At 39.9% G+C, this 23,061-nt stretch overlaps 1 protein-coding gene across 1 annotated transcript in view; it reads right to left on the bottom strand.

The window, feature by feature from the left end:
• Positions 1-23,061, bottom strand: part of BPTF (bromodomain PHD finger transcription factor) — a 190,425-nt gene that overhangs the window by 110,717 nt on the left and 56,647 nt on the right. The gene's annotated exons all lie outside the window — the stretch shown is intronic.

Here is a 23,061-nt window from a genome sequence, read left to right on the forward strand (position 1 = left end):
GGTACTAAATTTTTTTACTTTTTCATATTTTTTAATATCACATGCATGTATTTTTGTTATGGTAATTTAAAAGAAAAATGTTGAACAGGTGTCTATGCACACATATAAAATATCAATATTCAAATCAATAAAATGATGCTACTAATGGCTTACTGATGGTCTTGTATGAACACAAATATAAGATCATTATGCCAAATTCAAAGATTAAGGTTTACAGAACTGAGTGCAGATTGTACAAAGAAAAAACTCAAAATTAAGCCACTTAAGCCCCTCAACTGTCAATCATTAGTATTAGCAAATCATTTCAACTATTCATTAAAATGTATCTATAATATTATAATATGCCATTGAGGATTACTTACGCTCATTACCATTTTCAACACTATTCTATTATCTAGGAGATATATTAAATTTTCCTGTATTAAGAAAAGGCGAGGCGGGGGGGAATGACATCTGCCTCACTAGTTATCAAGTCAAGGCAAAGTAAAACCACAGCGAAATACTGTGTCATACTCATCAATAGACATAAATTTAAAAATCCAACTACACAGGGACGCCTGGATGGCTCAGTCAGTTAAGTGTCCGACTTTGGCTCAGGTCATGNCCCAACTACACAAACTTTTGGGAAGAACGCAGTACAATGGAAACACCGGCAGCAGCGCTACACAGCGATACCACCAGTGTGGAGAGTAATTCAGTACAGTGAGGTTAAGGGTGTGCACATAACCCGCAGAGAAGAGTTTACAAACTCTATGCTCATGGCCCAAAGTAAAAAAACCTACATTTTACATCTCAATCCGGTACACACCACACCAAAACAAAAGTTCTACAAAACACAACTCTTACTATATGTCTTATAACATCTTCTCTTCTATCTTCATACCATGTACTCTATTCTGTCAGCTTTCAAAACATGCTGGTTGCAGTCCACAGTTTGAAAATCACTTCTCTAGACAAACCTTCCTTGTGCACATGCAGAGTACTCAATTTGTTTAAAAAACCAAAGAAACAGCAAATCACGCTAGAAACAACCAAAATGTGCATCAATAGGGGAAAGATTAAATTGTGGAACATTCATTTGGTAGGATTCTATAGAGCAGTCTTGAGTAATTTAGGGCTATGTATGTCAGCATGTATCAATCTTAAAAACAAAACACCATGAAACAAAGATGCTACAAAAGGATAAACAGTTTGAAGCCATTCAGAACTGTCTTATCGATTGCTTATGGGAAAATACACACACATACATATACACACGTACATACAGCAGCAGTTAACATAACCATCAGAATCTAATCTTCTTAAAGGCAGGGAGTTTTGTCTGTTAGTTGTTGCTATGAATAGCGGCTGGCACATAGTAAGGTACATAATAAAATTTATTGGAACAATTAGTAGTTTTTAAGGGCTAGCCCACCCAATTGCACACATGTTAGAAATGTGCTTTTACTCCTCACTATGTAAGTAAATAGAGGGCTACAGGGAGAACTCCTGGAACCGTGGTCAGCAAACTTCATACAGCAGAATCACCTGGCAAGCTGACTCTAGTTAAAAGTTTGATTTAGGGGTGTCTGGGTTGCTCAGTGGGTTAAGCGTCCGACTTTGGTTCAGGTCATGACCTCACGGTTCATGGGCTCGGGGACAACTCAGAGCCTAGAGCCTGCTTCGGATACTGTGTCTCCCTCTCTCTCTGCCCCTCCCCCCTCCGCATGCTCTGTCTCTATCAAAAATAATTTAAAATTTTTTAAAAAATAAAAGTAAAAGTTTGATTTAATAGTTCTAGAAGAGAGTTTCAGAATGTGCATTTCTAGCAATTCCCAGGTGCTGCTGTGCTGGTGTGAGGCCCGCAGGTTAAGAACCACGGCCCTAGAACTCAGAAAGGCTATCCTTCTGAGATCCAGACAAGCAACAATTAATATACATCAGATGAAATTCACTAATTTCAAAAAGTACCTTCAAAACATGCTACTCAAAATGCGACTGGCATCATTGATGATGCCTGCAAGAAAGTCAGCAGCTCAGGCCCTACTCCAGCTCTACTGCATGAGGATTTGCAGTTTCTCTAAATCTTCAGGTGATTCACATGCTCATTAAAGTTTGAGAAACTGCCATGAAACAGTCCATCATAAAACTGAGATGCAGCAAAGTCACACAGTAAGCTGTTAAAAGCTGAGTGTCGGGGTGCCTGGGTGGCTCAGTCAGTTAAGCATCAGACTTCAGCTCGGGTCATGATCTCCCACCCAGTCTGTGAGTTTGAGCCCCGCATCGGGCTCTATGCTAACAGCACAGAGCCTGGAGCCTGCTTCGGAATCTGTCTCCCTCTCTCTGTCCCTCCCCTACTTGCCCTCTGTCTCTCTGTCTCTCTCTCTCTCAAAAATAATAAACATTAAAANATAAAATAAAATAAAAGTTGAGTGTCAACTTGCAACTCAAATTTACCGAACCCCAGGTTAAACTCAGTAATCTGTATTTTTATCCTTCTCCCCAGATAATCCCACTGTGTGTCGAAGTTTGAAAACTACTGCTTTCCAGAAACTGGTTATCTCCCCCATTAAACAGAAAGTAAGGCTTTCATGAAAACCCAGGTGAGAAAAGTAAGGTGCTGTCTCAGTAGGCATAACTGGAACAGGACGGACTTAATCTGAAAGACAGATGCAGCCTCATCAAAGCCTACAAAGCCTACAAAAAAGAAACTGCTAAGGATGGAAAGTGGTCTGCATGAATTCTGCGGGGGAAAAAGAGAACCAAAGAGGAAGAATTTGTCAATGAATTTCCATCATAGTCTAGGTTAAGGGAGAGAATTTCTTGACTGAATAACAAAGATTCTGGCCCATCTGAAATGTTACTGCTTTAACAGAAGAACTGTGTTACTATGTATAGATACTTTCTTTAAAAAGTAACCAGACTTACAAAACTTTCCACTCTTTTATATTTCATAATAAAAGTCTAACTTAACTTAATAGGGTCTGTAGGGATCCTCTTTTCTTTGAACACTTTGGAAGAACTGGTCAACAGTTCTCACCAAGTGTTAACTTTTGACTGGGGGCCTTTTCTACATATCTCAGTTTTTAAAATATACACTGTGGGCACAATCTGTGTGTGTTTGGTTAATTTCTCTCTCTTTTTTTAAAGATGTTATTTTTTTAATATTTATTTATTTTAGAGAAAGAGAGAGACACAGAATGCACATGTGGGTGGGAGAGTCAGAGAAGGAGACAGAGAATCCCAAGCAGGCTCAGCGCAGAGCCTGGCACAGGGCTTGAACCTATGAACGAACCGTGAGATCATGACCTGAGCCGAAACCAAGAGTCTGATGCTAACTGACTGAGCCACCCAGGAGCCCTCAGGATTTTATTCTTAAGTAATCGCTACTTACAACATGGGGCTTGAATTTACAACCCTGAGATCAAGAGTCACACACCCCACCAACCGAGCCAGCGGGGCACCCCTAATTTCTAATTAAAAACAAACAAAAACCCTTCTCTTTACATTTTAAACAGAAAATGCCTTAATTTGCTAAAGCCGTGAGAAATCCCGACCTTTTCTAAGGCCTTGATCAAACGTCCTCCTCTGTCCTGTGCTGTGTCTCTGAGAATGCTGCTTCTCGGGCACCGGGTACAGCTCTCCATCAGTTCTGAGTACATTTACACTACAGGCGGGCAATCACTCATGTGCCCCTGGCTCATTCGTTGACATTTTATAGCACAAATCATGTCTTGCTTACTGTAGTACCTAAAAAGTGGTTGCAAAACGACACCCAGAAGCTCCTACCTATAGAAGGTAGAGAGGTCCAGGGGTGAAGTTATGCCAGGATTAAAACCCTGATGCCACTGTTGATTTTTCAAAGTTTGGCTTATAAATTTTTATTGAATTAATTCTTTGAAGAAAACTTACAGCGTGTTTTCAGAATTCTAGATTCCATAACTCTCTTTATAATTTGTGTTTCTAGAGGGAAAAAAATGTAATACCGCCTCCAAAATATTAGTGTAATCTTCTGAGTTTTAAAATTTTCCGTTTTTTTCTTGATAAATGGGAAAAGCAAAAATAAAATTATTACTAGACTTTCATAAGTGTTATTTTAAAAATTCAAAGCTTTCTTCCAATTTTAATTATCCAAATCACAGATTAATGAACATCAAGAGCTCAAAAGAGGGTTGGCTAACCATGACCAGCCACAGCCTGTTGTTGTTGTTTTTTTAATGTTTATTTATTTTCGAGAGAGAGGCAGAGTACAAGTGGGGGAAAGTTAGAGAGAGAGGGAGACACAGAAACCGATGCAGGCTCCAGGCTCTGAGCTGTCAGCAGAGCCCAATGCGGGGCTTGAGCTCATGAACTGTGAGATCATGACCTGAGCTGAAGTCGGACACTTAATCGACTGAGCCACTGAGATGCCCGTTTTTTTCTTAATAAAGTTTTATCGGAATACAGCCATGCTTATTTGTTTACTTATTGTTTATGGCTGCTTTTGTGCTACAATAGCAGAGATGAGTATTTGCAAAAGAGTCTGGCTCACAAAACATAAAATATTTACTATCTGACAATTTAAAAGACAAAGTTTGCCAATCCCAGCCAACAGTTTACAGATGAGTAAACTGAGGCCCATAGATGAATGACTTTTCTAAGATCAAACTCCAGCTTAGAAGCAATAAACAACCCCGCCTAGCCAGAAAATTCTGAAAACAAACATCTGCCCCCCCATCCCCAGTCTGAAAGCTAAACCTCAGGCTCTCAAATCACAGGTATATTTACCAGCAAATGATGAGGCCTAATCCATATCTAAGACCACCCACTAAAGGTCTCAGTATAGTTGGCTAGATTCTAGAAAAGAAGTTAATTTAAAAACCACATAAGGGGGGAGTCAGTTAAGCGTCGGACTTCAGCTCAGGTCATGATCTCACCGTTCATAGGTTCAAGCCCCACATCAGGCTCTGGGCTGTCAGCAACAGCGCTTGTTGCAGATTCTAGGTCTCCCCCTCTCTCTGCCCCTCCCCCGCTCATGTTCTGTCTCTCTCTCTGTGTCTCAAAAATAAACATTAAAGAAAATGTGTTGCTACAAAAATAAAACTTTATTTTAAAAAAGCCACATAAGGGGGGCTTGGGTGGCTCATTTGGTTGAGCAGTTGAGCATCTGACTCTTGATTTCGGCTCAGGTCACGATCTCCTGGTTATTGAGTTTGAACCCCAAGAAGGGCACTGTGCTGACAGCACAGAGCCTCCTTGGGATTCTTTCTCTTCCTTCTTTCTCTATCCCTCCCCTGCTTGCACATGTATGTGGTGTGCTCATGCTCACGTGCTCTCTCTTGCTGTCTCAAAAATAAATAAACTTAAAAAATATATAAATAAATAAAAAGCACAGAAGCCTGGGGATGTGTACTGTATGGCATGACTACAGTCAACGATATCGTATTATATACTTGAGAGTTGCTAAGAGAATAGAGCATAAAAGTTCTCATCACAAGAAAAAAACATGTAACCACGTAGTGATAGATGTTAGCCAAACTTAACCAAAGTAATCATTTTGCATTACATACATGTATCAAATCATTATGCTGTATACCTAAAATTAATACAATATATGTCAATTATAGTTGACATATAATAAATAAAAATAATTAATTTTTTAAAACAATAAGTATACATTAGGGAAAGTTTTAAAACAATCAGGTGATGGAAGCAAAACCCAGTTCAGCCTATTAAATATCACCCAATAATCCCACTCTTGGGAATCTACCCTGTAAGGGTTCCTGGGTGGCTCAGTCAGTTAAGAATCTGACTTTGGGTCAGGTCATGATATCATAGTTTGTGAGTTTGAGCCCCACGTCAGGCTCTGTGCTGTCAACTCAGAACCTGGAGCCTGCTTTGGATTCTGTCTCCCTCCCTCTCTGCCCCTCCCCCATTCACGCTTTGTCTCTCTGTCTCTGTCTCTTAAAAATAAATAAAATTACTAAAAAATTTTAAATAAGTAGATGTTACTCAACAATCCCACTCTTAGGAAGAAACACTCAGTATCTGAGTGACTACAGATACATCTCTAGCACATTTAGGACAGCACATTTCAATAGGGCTAAATGTATTTATTTATCTATCTATCTATCTATCTATCTATTTATTTGCAAGTTCTAGGGGAGCCTGAGTGGCTTACTCGGTTAAGTGTCCGACTTTCGCTTAGGTCATGATCTCGCGGTTCGCGGGTTCGGGCCCCGTGTCAGGCTCTGTGCTGACTGCCAGCTCAGAGCCTGGAGCCTGTTTCAGTCTGTGACTCCCTCTCTCTCTGACCCTCCCCTGCTCACGCTGTCTCTCTCTCTCTCCTAGAAATAAAAACCTTAAAAAAATTTTAAAAAAATATTTGTAAGTTCTACACCCAACATGGGCTTGAATTTATTTATTTATTTATTTGTTAAGTTCTACACCCAACGTGGGCTTGAACTCCTAACCCCAAGGTCAAGAGTCACATGCTCTACCAACTAAGCCAGGCAGGCATCCCTCAATATGGCTAGTTTTTTAAGGCAAATAAATATTAACAACAAAGACAGTTATATATTAATAAATTTTTAAAAGGCCATCTCAAGTCTTTATCTTACATACTTGAGCCCTGTAGGCATCTGAGGTTGTAACCTCTGCCTAAACAATCTCTACTGTTAAGCTTTTTTCTGAGACACAGGGAAGATTCGCAACTCAAACTACTTAGGCAATTAAAGATAATACATCTGGGGGGCGCCTGGGTGGCTTAGTCGGTTAAGCGTACGACTTTCGCTTAGGTCATGATCTCGCGGTTCGTGGGCTCGAGCCCCACATCGAGCTCTGTGCTGACTGCCAGCTCAGAGCCTGGAGCCTGTTTCAGAGTCTGTGTCTCCCTCTCTCTCTGACCCTCCCTTGCTCACGCTGTCTCTATCCTAGAAATAAATAAAAATATTTAAAAAATTTTTAAAAAAAAGGATAATACATCTGGAAGGAGACAATCTTTTAAGTTTACAGAAAATCAGAAATCAAAGGCATTTCATCTGGATAATTTTGGACCAAAAAGTTCAAATACATATCTGAAATGACAGTAAAACTGCTTTCTAAATATTTTATTATTTGCACAGCACTTTAATTTTTTAAATGTTTATTCTTTTTTTGAGGGGGGAGGGGCATAGAGCAAGGGAGACACAGAATCTGAAACAGACTCTAAACTCTGAATTGTCAGCACAGAACCTGACGCGGGACTCGAGCCCACGAACTGTAAGATTAGGACCTGAGCCAAAGTCAGACGCTTAACCACCTGAGCCACCCAGGTGCCTGCATAGCACTTTAAAAGCAGATTATGGTCATGAGTTGGAGAAAGGGATAATTTACTGAATAAGGCTTCAAGGAGGATGTGAAATTATTTCAATGTCTAGAAGAACAGGGAAAAAGTATATTGATGGGAGGGACTAAAATTTTACTAGCTATTTTAAATGTTGGGACTATTTCCTGAGACAAGTCTTGATATCGTTGTGCAAGCATTAGAAGGAAAAAGGATCAGAAGAGAAATTCCACACAGATTAATATGTGCATTTCTGAAATACTTTTTAAGTTCCATAAATAGAATATACTATAAACAGATCTCAAAAGGAGGCAATGTTAACATACCAAAATCTAGCAGGAAGCCATGACAGGAAAATATAGAAATTGAACCTAATGAACATTGCCGTTCGGTATGAATCACTTAGCCATGCAGTCTCCCAAGTCTGTGAATCCTAGAAAACATCCATGAGTAGAAGGGTCTAAGCATTCACTTTCTTAGCAAATCTCAGGAGGTTACACAGTTGCAATTTAACATCAATTAAGTAACAAAAGAACTCTACTCAAAAAAAAAAAAAAGTGATGTGTTTTCCTTGAAAACTATTAAATAATCCAACCAGAGATTCCAGAGAGGTTTCATAAAGGACAACGGACACACTAGAACACACCAGCATCTCACGAGTCAGTTTATACACCAACTGCTAACGTACACCAATTGTTAAACCCTGCAATACTCTAAATTATCAATTTAAATTTCCCAACCAAAACCTCTAAATTGTAATCCTTCTTTCCCTTCTGTCCCACATCTATGACTCTTAATTTTATCAGGACTATGGCAGATTTTCTAAAACTAAGTCCTACCTGGCTCTTCCCCTACCACCAGGAACAACAACGGTAGTCATTTCAAAGGTGATCCCAAGTCGGCTGCAGAAACACCAATTACATACACAAATAGTGCTGGGCTGACAGTCAATAAAGGAGGGCCATGGCCAAACTACTGGAGCTCCCCAGGCCATGCAGGATTCAGAGCAAATAACAGGCTAGAGAAAAAGAGTTGTTACAGGTAAATGAGCAGAGTTTAGCAGAAGCAGGCTGACTACAACAGCGCAGTCAAAGAGAACTTTCTGCGACAGTATTAAAGAACCCAAATGTTTTACATCTGTTTGTGCAATATGGAACCACTAGCCACATATGGCTACTGGGCATTTGAAATGTTGCTAATGCCACTGGAGAACTGAAGTTTGAATTTTATTTAACTTAAATTTAAAAGCCACATGTGGGGGGCACCTGGCTGGCTTAGTCGTAGAGCATGCGACCCTTGATCTCAGGATTGTAAATTTGAGCCCCATGTTGGGTGTAGAGATTACTTTAAAAACATTTTTTTAAATTTTTTTAATAAAGGAATAAATAAATAGCCACATGTGGCTAGTGGTTGCCATAATGGACAGCACAGAACTAAGAGTGGAAAGAATCCAGAGACTTTATTTGACTCACACACTCAGCTGAACAATTATGTCTGCTGCCTATTAATGCTGGAGACTGAACCAGGCACTAAGGAGAGGGAGATGAATGAGGCCCTGCCCTAACATAGGTTCTCAGGAAGGAGACAACCATAATTAACAGTCCATTTAAGTAAAATATCTTAACAAATAAAGATATAATGTTAAAGGGATCAAATAACCTAGAGGATAAAATAATCCCTCTTAAGAGTTTATGTGCTTAATAACAGAGCCTCAAAATACTGAAGACTAACAGAACTCAGAGGAGAAACAGGCAAATCCTAACAACAGTTGTAGATTTCAACATCCCCTCTTAGTCATCCGTAAAACAAGTAGATGAAAACTCAGCAAGGATGCAGAAGACCTTAACAGCACTGCAACAACTTGACCTGCTATTTATGGAACACTCCACCCAACAGTAGAATACACCATCTTTTCCAAGTACACTGGGAACATTCACCTAGACAGACAGTATTTGGGGGCACAAAACAAGCCTCTAAAAATGTTTTATAAAATTAAAGTCATACAAGGTATATTCTCTGAACATAATAGAATTAAATTAAAAATCAGGGGCACCTGGGTGGCTCAGTCGGTTGAGCGTCCAACATCAGATCAGGTCATGATCTCACAGTTCATGGGTTTGAGCCCAGTGTTGGGCTCTGTGCTGACAGCCAGCTCAGAGGCTGGAGCCTGCTTCAGATTCTGTGTCGTCCTCTCTCTCTGACCCTCTCCTGCTCACGCTGTCTCTCTCTCAGAAATAAAATTTTTAAAAATTAAAAATTTTTTTAATCAGTAACAAAAAGATACCTAGAAAATCTCCAAACATTTGGAAACTAAACAACATGTAAGTGTACAAGGTTCTGCAGGGTAGAGGAAAGGTAAAAGAACTTAGCCCTACGTGAGAAAAAAAAATAGTGGCCAGAGACAGCAAGCTGGACAAAATGATGGTTGGGTGACGAGGAGTTAATCATCACAGCAGTGTAGAACTATAGTGTGAGAAAAACTACAAAGAATTCCACATTACCTGATGATCAAATTCAAGGTGAAGAGAAATAAGTTGTGAATAAAGAGAAATAAAATTTAGAAACCAATTCACCCTTGACCCCTTTCCTTCTTTCACCACACCCCACCCTAGCCAATTTATCACTAAGATGAGTCATTCTAAGTCTTAAATTATTTTTTTGGATTATTTCTCTTCACTCCTACTGATACCAGGCTAGTACAAGATCTGTCAAGTGGTATACTTCAACAGCCGAATTCCCTTCATCCATTCATATCCCACTCCAATTCATTCTCCATTCTACAGCCAGAGAGACTTCCTTAAAAGCAAGATGTGGGGGTGCATGGCTGGCTCAGTCAGTAGAGCACATGATTTTTGATCCTGGAGTTGTGAGCTAGAGCCCCACGTTGGGTGTAGGGATTATTTTTAAAAAATAAATAAAATCTGGGCACCTGGGTGTCTCAGTCAGTTAAGCATCCAACTTCTGCCCGGGTCATGATCTCACAGTTCGTGAGGAGCCTGCTTGGGATTCTGTCTCCCTCTTTCTCTCTCTGCCCCTGCCCTGCTCGCTCTCTCTACCCCTCTTTCTCAAAAATAAACAAACATTAAAAAAATAATAAAGGGGAGCCTGGATGGCTTAGTCGGTTAAGCGTACGACTTTCATTTAGGTCATGATCTCATGGTTCGTGGGTTCGAGCCCCGCGTCGGGCTCTGTGCTGACTCCCAGCTCAGAGCCTGGAGCCTGTTTCAGAGACTGTGACTCCCTCTCTCTCTGACCCTCCCCTGCTCATGCTGTCTCCCTCTCTCTCTCTCCTAGAAATAAATAAAACATTAAAAAAAAAATTTTTTTAATAAATAAAAATTTTAAAAAAAGAATACAATCTTCTTTCCTCTCTTTAACTTTGAGCTTAACTGTCAGCTCTTCAGGGAGGCTTTCTATGATCCCCACAGACTAGATCATATTTATGTGCCTCCTTTCAAAAACACTTCTCTTTAACTGACGCACTGTGCCTTCCCTGAGATTCAGGGCAGGGGCCATGACTGATTCATTCCCAGCTCCACTCCAGATAGTGCCTGGAACCTAGCAGGCACTTAACAGCTTTTTTATTTTTGTTTATCTCTTTTTAATAAATGAACAAATCAATGAAGCAACAGAAGATGAAGTTGGGACTTTCATAAATGAAAGCAGGTGAGGCAGGCAAGCTGGTTCCTTCATGAGGCCAAGTGAGGGATGAAGAGGGTCTGATTTAGGGACCCATTAGCATGAATGGATAGAAGAGTTAAGATATGTAAACCAAACAGGACCTGATGACAATCCTGTACATACAGGGTGAGGCGGAGGGAGGGGTTTGTTACTTCCTCACTTCTGACTTGGGCAATTCAGTGGGCATTGCCATTATCTGCTGAACAAGGAACTGGGACATCAGGAGTGGTCACTAAGAATGAATTCTATTTGGAACATGTTCAATGCGATGTGCCTATGGGACATCTAAGTGGAGGGGTGCAAGAAGTATTCATCTATTAATGGGTTAAAACACAGGAAAGAAATCATGACTACAGATAGATTTTGACATCAGATGCCATGAAAGTATTAAATTTTATTAGCAAAGAAATGCAAACTCAAACGAGAGCTTTTAACCCATCAAATGCAAAGATGCTTTATAAATAACCAGTGCTGCCAAAATGACAGCTGGTAAAATATATATCTGTATATGGCTGGTGAAAATATATTTACTGTATTCATAATATAATGGTATATCATGTTATATATATATAACATGCATATTATATACTACAGATTTTTTAACATACTATTTATAATATATTAGTAATACATAGTGAAACCTTAAAAAAAAAAAATCAGGGATGTGAATCAAGATTTACCTCAAAGAATAGCCACTAAAGGCAACCAAAGCAAATAAACACAGTACAGGGTAACTATTTTGGCGAAGCCTTAGGATGGAATCTTATGCAGTTATTAAAAGTCATATCCTATCGGGGTGCCTGGGTGGCTCAGTTGGTTAAGCGTCCGACTTCGGCTCAGGTCATGATCTCACGGTTCATGGGTTCAAGCGCCGTGTTGGGCTCTGTGCTGCCAGCTCAGAGCCTGGAGCCTGCTTCCGATTCTGTGTCTCCGTCTCTCTCTGACCCTCCCCTGCTAACGCTGTCTCTTTCTCTCTCTCAGAAATAAAACATTTTTTAAAAGAAATTTTTTTTTAAAAAGTCATATCCTAACAGTCTTCTCCTATTACAAATAGCCTATATGGGGCGCTTCAGCAGCTCAGTTGGTTAAGTGTCCAACTCTTGATTTCAGTTCAGGTCATGACCTCATGGTTCATGAGTTCAAGCCTCGAGTCAGGCTCTGTGCTGACAGCACAGAGCCAGCTTGGGATCTTCTCTCCCCGTTTCTCTGCTCTTCCTCCGTTCGTGCACGCAAGCTCTCTCTCAAAATAAATAAACTTAAAAAAAATGCTATACTGGGGCGCCTGGGTGGCTCAGTCGGTCAAGCGTCCGACTTTCGCTTAGGTCATGATCTCGCGGTTCGTGGGTTCGAGCCCCGCGTCGGGCTCTGTGCTGACTGCCAGCTCAGAGCCTGGAGCCTCTTTCGGAGTCTGTGACTCCCTCTCTCTCTGACCCTCCCCTGCTCACGCTGTCTGTCTCTCTCTCTCTCTCCTAGAAATAAAAAAAAAATATTTAAAAAAAAAAATGCTATACATAATTACATAAATTCTATACACCAAAACAAGACTTTTTTTTTTAAATCAGCTTTATCATGACATTTTCTACTTTTAAAATATTCAATGACTGTCAACTAAGTACAAATTTCTCAGACCAGCATTTATTCAAATTGGACCAAAGTACAATCTCCCTTTCTCTACAGTCTTACCTGAACAGTCAAACCACAAGCATGTAGACCCTAAACAGGCATCTTCCTGTCCATCTGTTACAATTCATCTCCTCCTTTCTCTTCCTATTCAATCTCTACTTGGAGATATCCTACCCACTTAAAAGGCATATCTGAAATTCAACCTTATTCTTGACACCTGATCTCCCAATAGAATGTGATTTCTCTCCCTAATTTCTCTTTTTCTTACAGCACTTACCATGGTCTGCCCTGTTATAGTTATTTATGCACCGTGCTATCATTCCTTCTTCAAAAGAATAAAGGCCCTGAAAGCAAGGACCTTTTTTTTTTTTTTGACAGAGAGAGAAAAAGTCGGGGAGAGGGGCAGAGGTAGGGGGAAAGGAGAAAATCTTCAGCATGAAGCCCACCTCAGGTCTTGATCCTACAACCCTCGGATCACGACCTTAGCCCAACCGTGCCACTCAGGTGCCCTTGCAAAGGCCATTTCTTGTCCATCTCTGCATCTCTGAAGTTTTTAACAAGTAACCTGCAGACTAAATAAGCGTTTTTAAAATGTTTAATCACACTGTAAATAAATACATACAGAGACTTCAAATTTATATATGACAAAATGATAACATGAGTTAATATCCTTTTCTTCTTAACACTCGGAAAATTAACAGTGAAGAAATACAAAAGGTAAAAACATACTAGAACAAAGAAAAAAAAAACAATGAGATATCACCTCACACCTGTTAAAATGGCCATTATCAAAAAGGCAAGAAATAACAAGTGTTGGCAAGGGTGTAGAAAAAGAGAAACCTTGTACGCTGTTGCTGGGAATGTACATCAGTACAGCCACTATGGAAAACAGCATGGAAGTTTCTCAAAAAATTAAAAACAGAACTACCATATGATCCAGTAATTCCACTTCTGGGTATCCACCCAAAGGGAAAGAAATCACTACTCAAAAGAGATATAAGCGTCCCCATGTTCACTGAACATTATTTACACTGGCCAAGGCATGCAAACAGCATACGTGTTCATCAACAGGTGGATGGAAAGAGAAAACATGATACGTGCACAGGTGCACACACCAAAAACACTTATGGAATATCATTCAGCCATAAAAAAGGAAATAAAAAAAAGGAAATCCTGCCACTTGCAATGAACAACATGGATAAAACTTGGGGGCACTATGCTAAGCGAAGTAAGTCAGGCAGAGAAACACAAATACTGTAGGATTTAACTTACATGTGGAATCTAAAAAAAATAAACTCAAAGACACAGAGAACAGATAGGGGGATGGGGAAAATGGTTCACCCATTTTGGATCAAAAGGCACAAACTTCTAGTAAAAAGATCAATAAGTTCGGGGGATGTAATATATAGCCTGTGACCATAGTTACCAATACTGCATATCTGAAAGTTGCAAAAAGAGTAGATCTTAAAAATTCTTATCACAAGAAAAAAATAATTTTTTAAATAATGTTTTATGTATATTTAATTTTGAGAGATAGAGTGTGAGTGAGAGAGGGACAGAGAGAGGGAGACACAGAATCCAAAGTGGGCTCCAGGTTCTGAGTCCAACACGAGGCTTGAACCCACAAACTGTGAGATCATGGCCTGAATCGAACGAAGTCAGACGCTTAAACAACTGAGCCACCCAGGCGCCCCAAGAAAAAAATTTTAACTATGTTAAGTGATGGATGTTAACTTACTGCAATAATCATTTTGAAATATATATCAAATCATTATGTTGTACACAACTACCATAATGTTACATGTCAATCATATATCAATTGAAGCAGTGAGGGGAGAAAGTAAAAAAAAACAAAGAAAAGACATAAGCAGCAAAGCAATATTTGTGAATCTGTGGAATGTGGAACTGGGAGCAGAGGAATCTGACTGCGCAGAGAGGAAGTCTCCATTCTAAGAACTTTCAGAGGTGAAGGAAAGGAACGAGACCGCTAATAATGATCAGGAAGCACTAGGACCCCTGGAACTTTGGGCTTAGGGGGCTCAGGGTTCCTAACGGGAAATTTAGTAACATGTGCATACACGTGAGAGCCCCTGACACCTTCCTCCACCTAATTTCCCAGGATACTGGGCATACACACTCTCTCAGACCCCTAAATTCCAGCCACAGGCAAGAGATTTAAGAAATCTTCCCTGGGGCGTATGGGTGGCTTAGTTGGTTGAGCGTCCAACTTCGGCTCAGGTCGTGATCTCCTGGTTTATGGGTTCAAGCCCCATGTCAGCCTCTATGCTGTCAGCTCAGAGCCTGGAGCCTGCTTCAGATTCTGTATCTCTCCCCCTCTCTCCGCCCCTCCTTCGCTCGTGCTCTGTCTCTGTCTCTCTCTCTCTCTCTCTCTCAGAAATAAACATTAAAAATTAAAAAAAAAAAGAAAAAAGAAATCTTCCCTTAAGAAACCAACAGACTCACAGGAGGAAAAGAAAAAAGAAAAAAAACAAAAATACACAAAAATAACAAATACTGGTATCTGGGGTTCCACCAAAGAAAAGGCAGGCTCACTGCCCAATCACCTTACAGTGAAACTACCAGTTGGGAAACTATGGCCACCCACTACCCAGAGTGGGTGCTATTCAGTGTCTCACTCCATGCACAGCTAAGGGTCATGGTATCCAAAAAAGCCTCCGCTACTAAGGAAAAAAAAATAAGAGAAGAATGGAATCTGGGGCACCTGGCTAGCTCAGTCAGTAGAGCATGTGACTCAATCTCAGGGTTGTGAGTTCAAACCCCACATTGGATGTGGAGTCTACCTAAAAAAACAAAACAAAATAAAACAACAACAAAAAAACAGGACACCTGGGTAGCTCAGTTGGTTAAGCATCTGATGTGCTCAGTCATGATCTCGCTGTTCATGGGTTTGAGCCTCACATCAGTACAGAACCTGATTCAGATCCTGTCTCCCTCTCTCTGCCCCTCCCCCACTTGTGGGCACTTGCTCGCTCTTTCTCTCTCTCAAAAATAATACATTTAAAACAGACAAAAACAAAACAAAACAAAAAGAAGAATGGAATCTGAGGTAATGAAAGAAACAAAGAAAGTTCAAAAAAACTATAATAAATGTCATCAGAGAGATAAGAAAAGGTATTACTTCCATGTAGAGGATGATCTAATGCAGCAACAGAGGAAAAAGCTTTGGGAAGTTATATATCATAAATAATTGCTGTTAGCTAAACTGTCCAAATTCAATAATATAAAAACCCCAAACATATCCAATTAAAAATTGGGCAGATTATTTCAACAGACACTTCACCAAAGATTTGCTTCACAGACAAGCAAATAAGTATGTGAAAAAATATTAAGCGTCATTAATCACTAGGTAAATGCAAATTAAAGTTACAATGAAACATACCACTTAATATCTATTACAATGGCTGGAATCCTCACCCGCTGTTGGTGGGAATGCAAAGTGGTAAAACCACTTTGGAAGACACTGGCAGTTTCTTTTCTTTTTTTTTTTTAAGGTTTTATTTATTTCTGAGAGAGAGAGAAACAGCGTGAGCAGGGGAGGGTCAGAGAGAGGGAGACACAGAATCTGAAGCAGCCTCCAGGCTCTAAGCTAGCTGTCAGCACATAGCCCGACGCGGGGCTCAAACCCACGAACCACGAGATCATGACCTGTGCCGAAGTCGGACGCTTAACTGACTGAGCCACCCAGGCGCCCCGGCAGTTCCTTATATAAGGTTAAAATACACTTAGCATATAACCCAGCAATTCTATTCCTAGGTATTTACCCAAGAGAAATAAAAACTTGTGTTTACAGAAAAATCTATACATAACGTTTACAGTAACTTTATAACCTCCAAATCCTGGAAACAACTCTCAAATGTTCTTGAACTGGCATGTGGATAAATCCACTGTGCCACATCCGTATGATGGACTACCTACTCCATGATAAAAAAGAATGAACTACTGATAAAAGCAGTATCTTGGATGAATCTCAAATGCATGATGTTAGGTAAAATAAGCCAGACTCAGAAGGCTAAATAGCATATAATTCCTTGTATACGGTATTCAGAAAAAGGCCAAACTATGGAAACAAAGTAGATCACTGAAGACCTGGAGTGACAGGAAGGGGAAAGGGTGGACTGAAGGAGCACAAGGGGATTTGGGGGAGATAATGGAGCAGTTCGTGGTGGTGGTGGTTACATGGCTGTGTGTGTTTGCCAAAACGTAAAGACAAAATTGTATACTAAAAAGAGTGAATTTTACTATATATGAAAAATGTACTTCAATAATTTTTTAATTACCATTAATAAGAAATATAAGAAAATATTATATCATTAAACGAGATGCTTCTATGAAAAGGGAACAGAAAAAGCAACTTTTAGAACTTAAATATCTGAGGTGCCTGGCTGGTTCAGTCAGTACAAGTGTGGAACTCTTGATCTCAGGGTCATGAGTTCAAGCCTCATGTTGGGTGTGGACCTTACAATAATTTCTTTTTAATTTTTAAATGTTTATTTATTTTTGAGAGAGAGAGAAAGAGAGAGAGCAGATAGATAGGGGAGGGGCAGAGGGAGAGGGAGACACAGAATCTGAAGCAGGCTCCAGGCTCTGAGCTGTCAGCACAGATATCAACATGAGGCTCAAACTCATGAACCATGAGATCATGACCTAAGCCAAAGTCGGACACTTAACCGACTGAGCCACCCAGGTACCCCATAAAAAATTTTTTTAAAAGATTAGAAATTAAGTATCTGATAGCTGAAATAAAAACTTAACAGAAGGTTTGGAAAAGAAAAAGAAAGAATTCTCCCGGAAAGCAGAACAAAAGGACAAAAAGAATTTAACAAGACAAGGGGCACCTGGGTTGCTCACTCAGTGAAGAGGCCGACTTCACAGCGCAGAGCCTGGAGCCTGCTTCAGATTCTGTGTCTCCCTCTCTCTCTGCCCTTCCCCCACTCATGCTCTGTCTCTCAAAAACAAACATTAAAAAAATAATAATAAAAAAAACAAAAAGCTTAGTAAGATCAGTCTGCAAGACCCAACATCTAACTAGGAGTTCAAGAAGAGAACAAAGCAAATTTGGGGGAAAATGAGCAAATAACAGAGAAAACTTTCCCAAAATTAAAGAACATGAATAAATCTCCATATTAACAGGGCCAGGATGGCGCAGTGAGTGGAGGGTGTAGAGTATAGGACTCTTGATCTTAGGGTCCTGAGTCTGAGCCCCACATATGGTGTCCAGTTTACTTAAAATTTTTTAAAACTTTAATTTAAAAAGGGGGGGCCACCAAGCACCCAGCACAATTAATGAAAAAAAGACCTGCATCAAGGGATCTGGTATTACTGAAAAACCTCTTAAAATTGGAGACCGTAAAAAGAGCCTAAAAACTTTACAAAGGAAAAAAACAAGTTACACATGAAGAAAATAATCAGAATGGGCCTAGACTTCTCAACAGCAACACTAGATGCTGGAATACAATAAGGCAAATCTTTCAAGTGAAACTTATTTTTAAATTTAGGATCCTATACCCAGCCAAGCTATCTATAAAGTATTAGAGTCACAAGGGGCATTTTTAAAAAATTTAATGTTTATTTATTTTTGAAGGGGAAAGATACAGAGTATGAGTTGGAGAGGGGCAGAGAAAGAAAGACACAGAATCTGACACAGGCTCCAGGCTCTGACCTGTCTGCCCAGAGCCCAATGTGGGTCTCAGACTCATGGGCCGTGAGATCATAACCTGAGCCGAAGTCAGACACTTAACCAACTGAGCCACCTATGTGCCCCACAAAGGGCATTTTCAAACATAAATGATTTTTTGTACGTTTATTTCTCATGCAATTCATTCCTAGGAAGCAACTAGAGGTTGTGCTGAAAAAGAGAAGTAGATCAGGAAAAATGTAGGACTCAAAAAACAGAATCTACATAGGGAAGTAGCAAAAAAGAAGTTCCAATGTGATGTTCCAAAAATCTACAAGAGCAATCAGTTCAGGTAAAAGCAGAAATGGTGAGTGCAGAAGGGAGATCAACAAGGAAAAAACATGGAACTGTTACTTTTTTTTCAAAGATTTTATTTCTAAGTAATCTCTACACCCAACGTGGGACTCAAACTCACAACCCTGAAATCAAGAATCACACACTCTACCAACCGAGCCAGCCAGTTACCCCTGGAACTGTTACATTTGAGAGTTTAGAAAATAGTAAGAGATATTTTACAGACTATAGTGCACTGGACTAGATATACAGAACATTAATCAAGTGAAAAAATAAGGCAACTCCGGGAAAATAGTGATAATAATCATAATTATAGCACATTATTTGGTTCAACTGTCAATATTTACATAGTTATGATAGTGTAATCAATTCGTCAATATTTATCCAAAAATCATGTTATGACTATAATGAGAGGATATGGAAAAAGTAAGGGTAATTATAGCAAAGCTAAATCTTCATCTATCATTAACAAAGTCAAAAGAGAAATGTCAAAAACTGATAAACCAAATATAAGCATATTATTTTAAAATACTGTAGTAAATACTCAGGTGGGGGTACAGCTACAAGAATTGAAAGCCACTGCCTTTGAAGAGGTCTCCAGTGGGAACTGCTTTTGTTCACTATGGGCTTTTTTTTTTTTTGTTACATTTATTTATTTTTGAGAGACAGAGTGAGACAGAGCATGAGCGGGGGAGGGGCAGAAAGAAAGGGAGACACAGAATCCGAAGCAGACTCCAGGCTCTCTGTGCTACCAAGCACAGAGCCCGATGCGGGGCTGGAACCTACGAACCGTGAGATCATGACCTGAGCTGACCTGAGCTGAAGTCAGACGCTCAACCGACTGAGCCACCCAGGCGCCCCTCACTATGGTCTTTTAATACAATTTTAATTTATGTTACCTGTGTTCATATACTACCTTGATAAAGACCACGATACAGGAAAACCTTGCTATATATCAAAGAAAAACAGTTTGTTTAATATAATCCTAGTTGTACCTTTTTTAAAAATACATAGGTAAAAACACGTTATAGGAAATGGTATAAAAACATTACAGTAGTTTTCTTTGGTTGGTGAGATTACAGATTTTAATTTTCATCGTTGTATTATGTGTATTTTCCCAAAAGAGTAAATCTGCACTATTTTTATAATTTTTCATCACAATTCTTAAAAACAACTTGAAAACAGATGAGCTCCCTGGGGATGAAGGGAGACAGTGAGAGGGCCATGTGTGGGCTGGTTTGAAAACCTGGAAAACTGGTATTGAAGGAACAGGCAGAGGCAGCATGAACTACCAAAGAGTTGGAAGTATCGAGCATGCTTCCTATACTTTAATTGACCGCTGTAAATAACTGAAGTAAATATATTATTTATAACAGTTCTGGAATAAAAGCAGATGTTAGGTAAACTAAATTTTTCAAATGGAGAAGTTAAACATTTAATATTTCTTTTAAAGGAAGGGGGGTGATAAAGCTCTGTTTTAACGCATATTTTTACTTAAATGTGGTCCTCAAAATATTTATACCTGGTGAGTCAGATGGCATCTTCTGATAGAACAAAGTACTACCTCACTAGACTAGGATTAAGGTCCTTATATCTTCACAGAATCTCCATCTTCAGTTCAGGAACAAATCAACAGCTAATCAATAACAAATAATAGCTAATATCTGTTGAATCTTTACCATGTGCCACTGTCCTAGGCATTTCACATGTACCAACCGTTTAATCCTCACAACACCCTGAATTAAGTACTATGATATCTCCATTTAACAACTGAGGAAAGTGAGATACTGAGTGTTAAGCAAATGGCCTCTTCACCACAGAGCCCAGATTCAAATTCACGAAGGCTGATCCAGACTCTCCACTTTGAATCTCTATGCTACATGCTACCTCTCCAGACCCTCGACACACACACAAAATGCATTAGACTCCTCAGCTTCTCCTACATCATGATGGCCTAAAGCTCTGGGGCGGGCGCACCATGCGGGAGCCTGACCACAAGTCCCCACACTCACAGCGTGGAAATCAATGGTATGATTCCACGTACACTAGTCCTTCTCTGACAAATCCTTCCGGAATAAATTCTCCTAACTGACCTCAGGCAATCCAAAAATCACAGAAAGTATGAAAGCCTTAGAACTCAGCTCTCATTCATCCTAAAAGAACTATTTTAGAACTACTGTAAAATGTCTGATCAAAATGATTTTATCAAGACTGTATTTATAGTGATCCAACAATTCCACTCCTAGGTTATACCCATGAGAAACAAAAACACTGTCGAGACAAAAACCTATACACAAATGTTGATGGCAGCATTATTCATAATAGCCAAAAAGTAGAAACAGTTCAAATGCCCATCAGTTGATGAACGGATCAACAAAATGTGGTATGTCCATATAATGGAGTATCATTCAAACACAGTACTGCTACATGCTGCAACATGCACAAGCCTTGAAAACATTACGCTAGTGAAAGAAGGCACATATTGTATGATTACATGTTTATGAAATGTCCAAAAACGACAAACCAACACACAATGAAAATAGTTGTCAGGGAATGGCAATGAGGGAGAGAGAGAGGAGGGAGTGACGGCCATGGGTATGGGTTTCTTTTGCGGGAGGGTATGAAAAACTGGTCTGAAATTAGGGAGTGCTGATGGTTACACAACTCTGTGAATATATTAAAAACCACTGAATTAAACGCTTTAAAAAAAGGGTGAGTTTTATGGTATACATCTCAATAAAGCTGCTATTTTAAAAAATGGAATTACTGGGGCGCCTGGGTGGCTTAGTCGGTCAAGCGTCAGACTTTCGCTTAGGTCATGATCTGGCGGTTTGTGGGTTCGAGCCCCGCATCGGGCTCTGTGCTGACTGCCAGCTCGGAGCCTGGAGCCTATTTCAGAGTCTCTATCTCCCTCTCTCTCTGACCCTCCCCTGCTCACGCTGTCTCTCTCTCCTAGAAATAAATAAAACATTAAAAAAAAAAAAATGGGGGGCGCCTGGGTGGCCTAGTCGGTTAAATGTCCGACTTCGCTTAGGTCATGATCTCACGGTTCGTGGGTTCGAGCCCCGCGTCGGGCTCTGTGCTGACTGCCGGCTCAGAGCCTGGAGCCTGTTTCAGTCTGTGACTCCCTCTCTCTCTGACCCTCCCCTGCTCACGCTGTCTCTCTCTCTCTCTCTCCTAGAAATAAATAAAACATTTTAAAAAATGGAATTATTGGGGGGTGCCTGGATGGCTCAGTTGGTTAAGCGTCCAACTCTTGTTTTCAGCTCAGGTCATGACCTCCTAGTTTGTGAGTTCAAGACCCATAGTGGGCTCTGTGCTGACAGCATGGAACCTGCTTGGGATTCTCTCTCTCTCCCTCTTTCCCTGCCTCTCCCCCATTCTCTCTCTCTCAAAAATGAATAAACTTTTGAAAAAAAAAAGACTGTTGGGGCACCTGGGTGGCTCAGTCAGTTAAATGCCCGACTTCAGGGGTGCCTGGGTGGCTCAGTCGGTTAAGCGTCCGACTTCAGCTCTGGTCATGATCTCATGGTTCGTGGGTTCAAGTCCCACGTCGGGCTCTGTGCTAACAACTCAGAGCCTGGAGCCTGCTTCGGATTCTGTGTCTCCCTCTCTCTCTGCTCCTCCCCCACTCATGCCTCTGTCGCTTTCTCTCTGACTCAAAAATAAATAAACATTTTTTTAAAAAAGGGTTTTTTTTTTTAAAGACCATTAAAAAAATGGAATTATTGGGGCGCCTGGGTGGTTTAGTTGGCTAAACCTCTGACTCTTGATCTTGGCTCAGGTCATGATTTCATGGTTAGTGAGATGCAGCCACAAGTGGGACTCTGCACTTATAGTGCAAAGCCTGCTTAGAATTCACTCTCTTCCCCTCTCCTGCTCATATGTGCTTGCGCACAGATGCTCGCTCGCTCTCTCTAAAAATAAGTAAACATTAAAAAAATTAAAAAGTAATAAAAACTGTTTGAGATTTTAAATTCAGTAATTTAGATGTCCAATCAATGTTAGCTATTACTGTTACTATTTCTAAAAATCATTCAGTAGTCAAAACAGATTTGAGTAATAGAACTTAATAGCTAGAAAAATATAAAATAATTTAATACATACTAATAAACAAAACAATTAAAACATAATTACATTTAGTGATATGCATTTTCATTCTTTCTGTATGATTTTACTTCCCATCTTTTAAAGTGCATTTTGCAGGGACACCTGGCTGGCTCAGTAGGTGGGGCAAGTGACTCTTGATCTTGGGGTTATGAGTTCAAGTCCCACAATGGGTACAGAGATTACTTAAAAAGATACAATCTTAAAGTGCATTTTGCTAGTACGAGTTTTATGTTTTTTAAAGAAATATTCTGCCTCCTCAGGCTTAACCATTTTAAAGAACTGAAAGCATGAAAAAATTAGAATGAGGGTCATTGCTAAACTAGTGCTCAACTAGGAAGCTGAGCCCATAATACAGGCTATAAGCAGAAATTCAAAG

This window comes from Crocuta crocuta, unplaced genomic scaffold (assembly GCF_008692635.1).
Source record: "Crocuta crocuta isolate KB4526 unplaced genomic scaffold, BGI_CrCroc_1.0 scaffold288, whole genome shotgun sequence".
Lineage (NCBI taxonomy): Eukaryota > Metazoa > Chordata > Mammalia > Carnivora > Hyaenidae > Crocuta > Crocuta crocuta.